Here is an 8922-nt window from a genome sequence, read left to right as displayed (position 1 = left end):
ACACCGTACAACTTGTGATAAACTTACCCAGTCAACAGTATGAACAACAACAGAGCATCAAACAATGGATGCCTACATAACATAACCCTTTATTAAGCAATAACTATATACACGTATTGCAGAAAGTCCACACTTGGGACGGGCGCCCAGCATCCACTACGGACTACGAGAAATAGATTTACCGGTGAGTAAAATCTTCTTTTCTCTAACGTCCTAGTGGATGCTGGGGACTCTGTAAGAACCATGGGGATTATACCAAAGCTCCCAAACGGGTGGGAGAGTGCGGATGACTCTGCAGCACCGAATGAGAGAACTCAAGGTCCTCCTCAGCCAGGGTATCAAACTTGTAGAATTTAGCAAATGTGTTTGAACCCGACCAAGTAGCTGCTCGGCAAAGCTGTAATGCCAAGACCCCTCAGGCAGCCGCCCAAGAAGAGCCCACTTTCCTTGTGGAATGGGCTTTCACAGATTTTGGATGCGGCAAACCAGCCGCAGAATGAGCCTGCTGAATCGTGTTACAGATCGAGCGAGCAATGGTTTGCTTTGAAGCAGGAGCACCCAGCTTGTTGGATGCATACAGGATAAACAACGAGTCAGTTTTCCTGACTCCAGCCGTCCTGGTTACATAGATCTTCAAAGCCCTGACTACATCAAGCAACTTGAAATCCTCCAAGCACGAGTAGCCACAGGCACCACAATGGGTTGGTTCAAATGAAAAGATGATACCACCTTTGGCAGAAATTGCGGACAAGTCCGTAATTCTGCCCTGTCCATATGGAAAACCAGATAGGGGCTTTTACATGACAAAGCCGCCAATTCTGACACACGTCTAGCCGAAGCTAAGGCCAATAGAATGACCACTTTCCACGTGAGATACTTCAGCTCCACGGTCTTAAGTGGCTCAAACCAGTGGGATTTCAGGAAACCCAACACCACGTTGAGATCCCAAGGTGCCACTGGTGGCACAAAAGAAGGCTGAATACGCAGCACTCCCTTAACAAACGTCTGAACCTCAGGAAGAGAAGCCAGTTCCTTTTGAAAGAAAATGGATAGAGCTGAAATCTGGACCTTTATGGATCCCAACTTCAAGCCCATAGTCACTTCAGACTGTAGGAAGTGCAGGGACCGCCCAGCTGGAATTCCTCCGTAGGGGCCTTCCTGGCCTCACACCAGGCAACATATTTTCGCTATATATGGTGATAGTGTTTTGCCGTCACGTCCTTCCTAGCCTTTATCAGCGTAGGAATAACTTCATCCGGAATGCCTTTTTCCGCTAGGATCCTGTGTTCAACGGCCATGCCGTCAAACGCAGCCGCGGTAAGTCTTGGAACAGACAGGGCCCCTGTTGTAGCAGGTCCTGTCTGAGAGGCAGAGGCCATGGGTCCTCTGTGAGCATTTCTTGCAGTTCCGGGTACCAAGTCCTTCTTGGCCAATCCGGAACAATGAGAATTGTTCTCACTGCTCTTTTTCTTACGATTCTCAGCACCTTGGGTATGAGAGGAAGAGGAGGAAACACATAGACCGACTGGAACACCCACGGAGTTACTAGTGCTTCCACAGCCATCGCCTGAGGGTCTCTTGACCTGGCGCAATACGTTTGTAGCTTTTTGTTGACACAGGATGCCATGATGTCCACCTGTGGCAGTTCCCATCGATTTGTAATCTGCGTGAAGACTTCTTGATGAAGTCCCCACTTTCCCGGGTGGAGGTCGTGCCTGCTGAGGAAGTCTGCTTCCCAGTTGTCCACTCCCGGAATGAACACTGCTGACAGTGTTTGCACGTGATTCTCCGCCCAACGAAAAATCCTGGTGGCTTCCGCCATCGCTACTCTGCTCCTTGTGCCACCCTGGCGGTTTACATGAGCCACTGCGGTGATGTTGTCTGACTGAATCAGCACCGGTTGGTTGCGAAGCAGAGGCTCCGCTTGACTCAGGGCATTGTATATGGCCCTTAGTTCCAGGATATTTATGTGCAGACAAGCCTCCTGACTTGACCACAACCCTTGGAAGTTTCTTCCCTGAGTGACTGCCCCCCATCCTTGGAGGCTCGCATCCGTGGTCACAAGGACCCAGTCCTGTATGCCGAACATGCGGCCCTCGAGAAGGTGAGCACTCTGCAGCCACCACAGAAGAGACACCCTGGCCCTGGGGGATAGGGTGATCAGCCGATGCATCTGAAGATGCGATCCGGATCACTTGTCCAACAGATCCCACTGAAAGATCCTGCCGAAGGGGATGGCTTCGTATGACGCCACCATCTTTCCCAGGACTCGCGTGCAGTGATGCACCAACACCTGTTTCGGTTTTAAGAGGTCTCTGACCAGAGTCACAAGCTCCTGAGCCTTCTCCGCTGGGAGAAACACCTTTTTCCGGTCTGTGCCCAGAATCATGCCCAGAAAGGGCATACGCGTCGTAGGAATCAGCTGCGACTTTGGGATATTCAGAATCCAGCCATGCCGCTGGAACACTTCCTGAGAGTAAGTTACGCTGATCAGCAACTGCTCCCTGGACCTCGCCCTTATGAGGAGTTCGTCCAAGTATGGGATAACTGTGACTCCTTGTTTTCTCAGGATCACCATAATTTCCGCCATTACCTTGGTAAATATTCTCGGTGCCGTGGAGAGCCCAAACGGCAACGTCTGGAATTGGCAATGACAGTCCTGTACCACAAATCTGAGGTACTCCTGATGAGGTGGATAAATGGGGACATGCAAGTAAGCATCCTTGATGTCCAGAGACACCATAAAATCCCCCTCTTCCAGGCTTGCAATAATGCTCTGAGCGATTCCATTTTGAACTTGAATCTTTTCAGATAAATGTTCAGGGACTTTAAATTCAATATGGGTCTGACCGAACCGTCCGGTTTCGGTACCACAAACATTGTGGAATAGCATCCCCTTCCCTGTTGAAGGAGGGGAACCTTTACCACCACCTGCTGGAGATATAACTAGTGATTTGCCGCTAACACTACTTCCCTTTCTATGTGGGAAGCTGGCAGGGCCGATTTGAGGTAACGGTGAGGGGGCATCACTTCGAATTCCAGCTTGTATCCCTGAGACACAATTGTATAGCCCAGGGATCCACCTGTGAGCGAACCCACTGGTGGCTGAAATGTCAGAGACGCGCCCCCACCGCTCCCGGCTCCACCTGTGGAGCCCCAGCGTCATGCGGTGGATTTAGTGGAAGCTGGGGAGGACTTCTGCTCCTGGGAACTAGCTGTATGGTGCAGCTTCCTTCCTCTACCCCTGCCTCTGGCAAGAAAGGACGCACCTCTAACCTTCTTGCTTCTTTGTGATCGAAAGGACTGCATTTGGTAATACTGCGCTTTCTTAGGCTGTGAGGGAATATATGGCAAAAAATTTGACTTCCCAGCAGTAGCTGTGGAAACTAGGTCCGAGAGACCGTCCCCAAACAATTCCTCACCCTTGTAAGGCAAAACCTCCATGTGCTTTTTGGAGTCGGCATCACCTGTCCATTGCCGAGTCCACAGGACCCGTCTGGCAGAAATTGACATTGCATTTATTCTAGAGCCCAGTATGCAAATGTCCCTCTGGGCATCCCTCATATATAGGACAGCGTCTTTTATATGCCCCAGGGTCAGTAAAATGGTATCCTTGTCTAAGGTATCCAGCTCCTCAGACAAATTATCTGTCCATGCTGCTACAGCACTACACATCCAGGCTGACGCAATCACCGGCCTCAGTAGAGTACCTGAATGTGTATAAACAGACTTCAGGATACTTTCCTGCTTCCTATCTGCAGGATCCTTTAGGGCAGCCGCATCCTGTGACGGCAGGGCCACCTTCTTAGATAAGCGTGTCAGAGCTTTATCCACCCTAGGGGAGGATTCCCAGCGTAACCTGTCCGTTGGCGAGAAAGGATACGCCATAAGTAACCTTTTGGAAATCAGCACTTTCTTATCGGGGGAATCCCACGCTCTTTCACATAATTCATTCAACTCATGTGAAGGGGGAAAGGTCACTTCTTGCTTTTTCTCCCCATACATATACACCCTCTTGTCAGGGACAGGGTTTTCCTCTGATATGTGCAATACATCCTTCATTGCTATAATCATGTAGCGGATGGTTTTAGCCATTTTAGGCTGTCATTTTGCACCATCGTCATCGACACTGGAGTCAGAATCCGTGTCGATATCTGTGTCAAAAATTTTGGATAGTGGGCGCTTTTGAGACCCTGACAGTCTCTGCGCTGTAGGATCAGGCATGGGCTGAGACCCTGACTGTCCCAAGGCTTCAGCTTTATCCAACCTTTTATGCAACGAGTTTACATTATCATTTAACACCTTCTACATATCCATCCAATCTGGTGTTGGCGCCGTCGGCGGAGACACGTCATTCATCTGCACTTGCTCTGCCTCCACATAGCCCTCCTCGTCAAACATGTCAACACACGCGTACCGACATACCACACACACAGGGGATGCTCTATATGAGGACAGGACCCCCACAAGGCCTTTTAGAGAGACAGAGAGTATGCCAGCACACACCCCAGCGCTATATGACCCAGGAATCACACAGTAACTTAGTGTTTACCCAGTAGCTGCTGTATATATGATTAAAGCGCTAAATTTATGTGCCCCCCCCCCTCTCTTTTTACCCCTTTCTACCGTGAGTCTGCAGGGGACAGCCTGGGGAGCTCCCACTCAGCGGAGCTGTGGAGAGAAAATGGCGCTGGTGAGTGCTGAGGAAGAGGGCCCCGCCCCCTCAGCGGCGGGCTTCTGTCCCGCGATTTTGTGTAAAATTAATGGTGGGGGCTCATGCATATTACAGTGCCCAGCTGTATATATGCTGCTATTGCCAGGAGGTAATCAATTGCTGCCCAGGTCGCCCCCCCCCCCCCCTACGCCCTACAGTGACTGGAGTGTGTGGGTTAGTGTTGGCGCAATGGCGCACAGCTGCAGTGCTGTGCGCTACCTCAGTGAAGACAGGAGTCTTCTGCCGCTGATTTTGACGTCTTCTTGCTTCAACCCGCCGGCTTCTGTCTTCTGGCTCTGCGAGTGGGACGGCGGCGTGGCTCGGGGAACGGATGACCAAGGTTAGGCTCCTGTGTTCGATCCCTCTGGAGCTAATGGTGTCCAGTAGCCTAAGAAGCGCAACCTAGCCACAGTTAGTAGGTTTGCTTCTCTCCCCTCAGCCCCACGTAGCAGAGAGTCTGTTGCCAGCAGAAGCTCTCTGAAATTAAAAAAACTAACTAAAATACTTTCTTATAGCAAGCTCAGGAGAGCTCACTAAAGTTCACCCAGCTCTGTACGGGCACAGATTCTAACTGAGGTCTGGAGGAGGGGCAGAGGGAGGAGCCAGTGCACACCAGTAGTACTAAATCTTTCTTAGAGTGACCAGTCTCCTGCGGAGCCAGTCTATTCTCCATGGTCCTTACCGAGTCCCCAGAATCCACTATGACGTTAGAGAAAACTGGATGCATATCACAGGGTACTTGTACTAAATAACCCTGAAGTAAGCCCTTGTTCTTAACTAACACTGTCTCAACGAGATGTAGAATACTTAAGTGGCCTGTAGAAGCACAGCGCTGATGATGCAGGCGGCTTTACAGAGGATGCATCGCCCAGCAGTCCCAAGAACAGCGCAGATCTGTGTAATGGCGCCCAAACGCTGAAAGAGTGAGGGAGACGGAAAGATGCAGCTCCAGGGCGGGAACATTTACTCTAAAGGGGCTGGGGGAGGGGCTACAGGTCAGAGCCTTCTCCCCTTGCTGGACTTCCTCACCAAGTACTGTGGGCCTTAATAAACGGGTATCTGAGGTAACCCGACCTGTGCCCCTGCCCTGGTGGTCTAGTGGGTTCCCTGTACCAACACAATATCAATGCCAGCGCGCACGGTCGGCCTCCTAATGGCCGCGGCGGATCGCGATTTTGGCGGGTCCCGCCTGGGGGACCCTCTTACCTCCTCCCTAGTAGGTGCGGCCACGCAATCCTGGAGAGCTTCGGCCAGTGTGCGTGTGTGCCCTGGGTGAAGCACCGGAGTTTCCGCTGTCAGTACCCGACAACCTGGGAACGCGGGAGTATACAGCGCTGCTGGGGGAGGTGATGGAGCTGCAGCAGGAGATGTCTGACTGACATCTAGCACTCAGAGTGCCTCTGATGCGGCCCTTGAAGTCTTCAATTTCTTCTTAAAAAGCTCTTCTGAGTGTTTCAGGAGCAGCCCCTACCTGTTAGTGTCCTGCTAGCTGCAGGGCACCACCTTACAAACTGAGCTCCTCTGCATGGAGGCGGGGTTGTATAGGAGGCGGCGCTGTGCATCTTGGGAACAGTCAAAGCTTTTAGCCTGTTGGTGCCTCGACTCAAGATCCAACTCTACACCCGATGTTATTCCCTGTGGAATACCAGTGTACTCCGCTGCAGAAAATAATAATAACAGGACACCACAGGCTGCTCCCCTATAAAATAACAGTACACCACAGGCCGTTGCCCCTGTATAATAATAACAGGACACCACAGGCCGCTGCCCCTGTATAATAGTAATAGGACACCACAGGCTGCTCCCCCTATATAACAACAGGACACCACAGGCTGCTCACCCCATATAACAACAACAGGAAACCACAGGCTGCTCCTCCTGTATAATAATAACAACAGGACACCAAAGGCTGCTCCCCCTTTATATTAATAACAGGACACCAGAGGACGCTCCCCCTGTATAATAATAATAATAATAATAAAAAAAGGACACCAAAGGCTGCTCCCCCTGTATAATAACAACAACAACAACAGGACACCACAGGCTGCTCACCCCATATAACAACAACAGGAAACCACAGGCTGCTCCTCCTGTATAATAATAATAATAATAATAATAATAATAACAGGACACCAAAGGCTGCTCCCCCTTTATATTAATAACAGGACACCAGAGGACGCTCCCCCTGTATAATAATAATAATAAAAAAGGACACCAAAGGCTGCTCCCCCTGTATAATAATAATAATAATAATAATAATAATAATAATAACAAGACACCACAGGCTGCTCCCCTTGTATAACAATAATAACAAGACACCACAGGCTGCTCCCCCTGTATAATAATAATAATAAGAAGAAACCATAGGACGCTCCACCTGCATAAGAATAATAACAACAGGACACCACAGGCCGCTGCCCCTGTATAATAATAATAGGACACCACAGGCTGCTTCCCCTGTATAATAATAATAATAAGAAGAAGATTTTAAACCTACCGGTAAATCTATTTCTCGTAGTCCGTAGAGGATGCTGGGGACTCCGTAAGGACCATGGGGATAGACGGGCTCCGCAGGAGACATGGGCACTTTAAGAAAGACTTTAGTTCTGGGTGTGCACTGGCTGCTCCCTCTATGCCCCTCCTCCAGACGTCTGTTAGAGAAACTGTCCCCAGAGGAGACTGACAGTACGAGGAAAGGATTTTGGCAATACAGGGCAAGATTCACACCAGCCACACCGTATAACTTGTGATATACTATCCAGTTAACAGTGTGGAAAACACCACAGCATCAGTTCCGGACCGATGCAACCATAACATAATACTTATGTAAGCAATAATAAGATTTTGGTACTTACCAGGTAAATCCTTTTCTTTGAATCCATAGGGGGCACTGGAGTACTCTTGGGATATGGATGACTTCCACAGGAAGTAGGCACTGAATAAATTAATTTTGAAACTACACCTCCCCTCCATATCCCGGAGTACCTCAGTGTTTTTTACTGAGCCGAACAGGAGTGATAGAGAGGTTGACAATGGAGAATTACATATAACATAACGGACAACAATAAAGTTGACACAATATTACTGACAACTAAACAGTTGACACCATAACCGATTAGAACTTGTTAATCTGAACCAGTCTGTGAAAATGTGTTACCATAAGATCTACTGAACCTACCCCAAACCAGGTAAACTGCTCTGGGTGGGCGTCCAGTGCCCCCTATCAATTCAAAGAAAAGGATTTACCTGGTAAGTACTAAAATCCTATTTTCTTTTTCCTCCACTAGGGGTCACTGGAGTACTCTTGGGACGTACCAAAGTTTCCCCCGTAGGCGGGAGAGCTGTTTGGCACCTGTAACACTAGGCGGCCAAAGCTAGATGCTGATGACGCAAACTTGTAGAAGCGCACAAATGTGTGCACCGAAGACCATGTAGCCGCCCGGCAAAGCTGTGTCGTAGAAGCTCCACGACTCGCTCCTCATGACGTTCCCACAGCACGTGTGGAATGAGCTGTTACTGGTGTAGGCGGCTGTAACCTAGCATGACGTATGGTCAGTTTAATCCAACTGGATAAGGTCTGCCTAGAAGCTGGCCAACCCATCTTGGCAGCATCATAGAGAGCAAACAACGTATCCGTCTTACGAACTGTCGACGTTCGGGATACATAAATGCGTAATGCGCGTACCACATCCAACCTACCAGAGTCTCCTGTTAACACAGGAACTACTATTGGTTGATTGATGTGAAAAGGTGACACTACCTTTTGTAGAAAAGCGGAATTCGTCCGGAGTTCTGCTCTGTCATCAAGAAACACTAAGGGGGTCATTCCGAGTTGTTCGCTCGCAAGGCGATTTTAGCAGAGTTGCACACGCTAAGCCGCCGCCTACTGGGAGTGAATCTTAGCTTCACAAAATTGCGAACGACGTATTCGCAATATTGCGATTACAAACTTCTTAGCAGTTTCAGAGTAGCTTCAGACTTACTCGGCATCTGCGATCAGTTCATTGCTTGTCGTTCCTGGTTTGACGTCATAAACACACCCAGCGTTCGCCCAGACACTCCCCCGTTTCTCCAGCCACTCCTGCGTTTTTTCCGGAAACTGTAGCGTTTTTTCCCACACGCCCATAAAACGACCTGTTTCCGCCCAGTAACACCCATTTCCTGTCAATCACTCTACGATCGCCGGAGCGTTGAAAAAGCCGTGAGTA

The sequence above is a fragment of the Pseudophryne corroboree genome, unplaced genomic scaffold (genome assembly GCF_028390025.1).
Source record: "Pseudophryne corroboree isolate aPseCor3 unplaced genomic scaffold, aPseCor3.hap2 scaffold_1262, whole genome shotgun sequence".
Classification (NCBI taxonomy): Eukaryota; Metazoa; Chordata; class Amphibia; order Anura; family Myobatrachidae; genus Pseudophryne; species Pseudophryne corroboree.
This window is presented reverse-complemented; position numbering follows the sequence as displayed.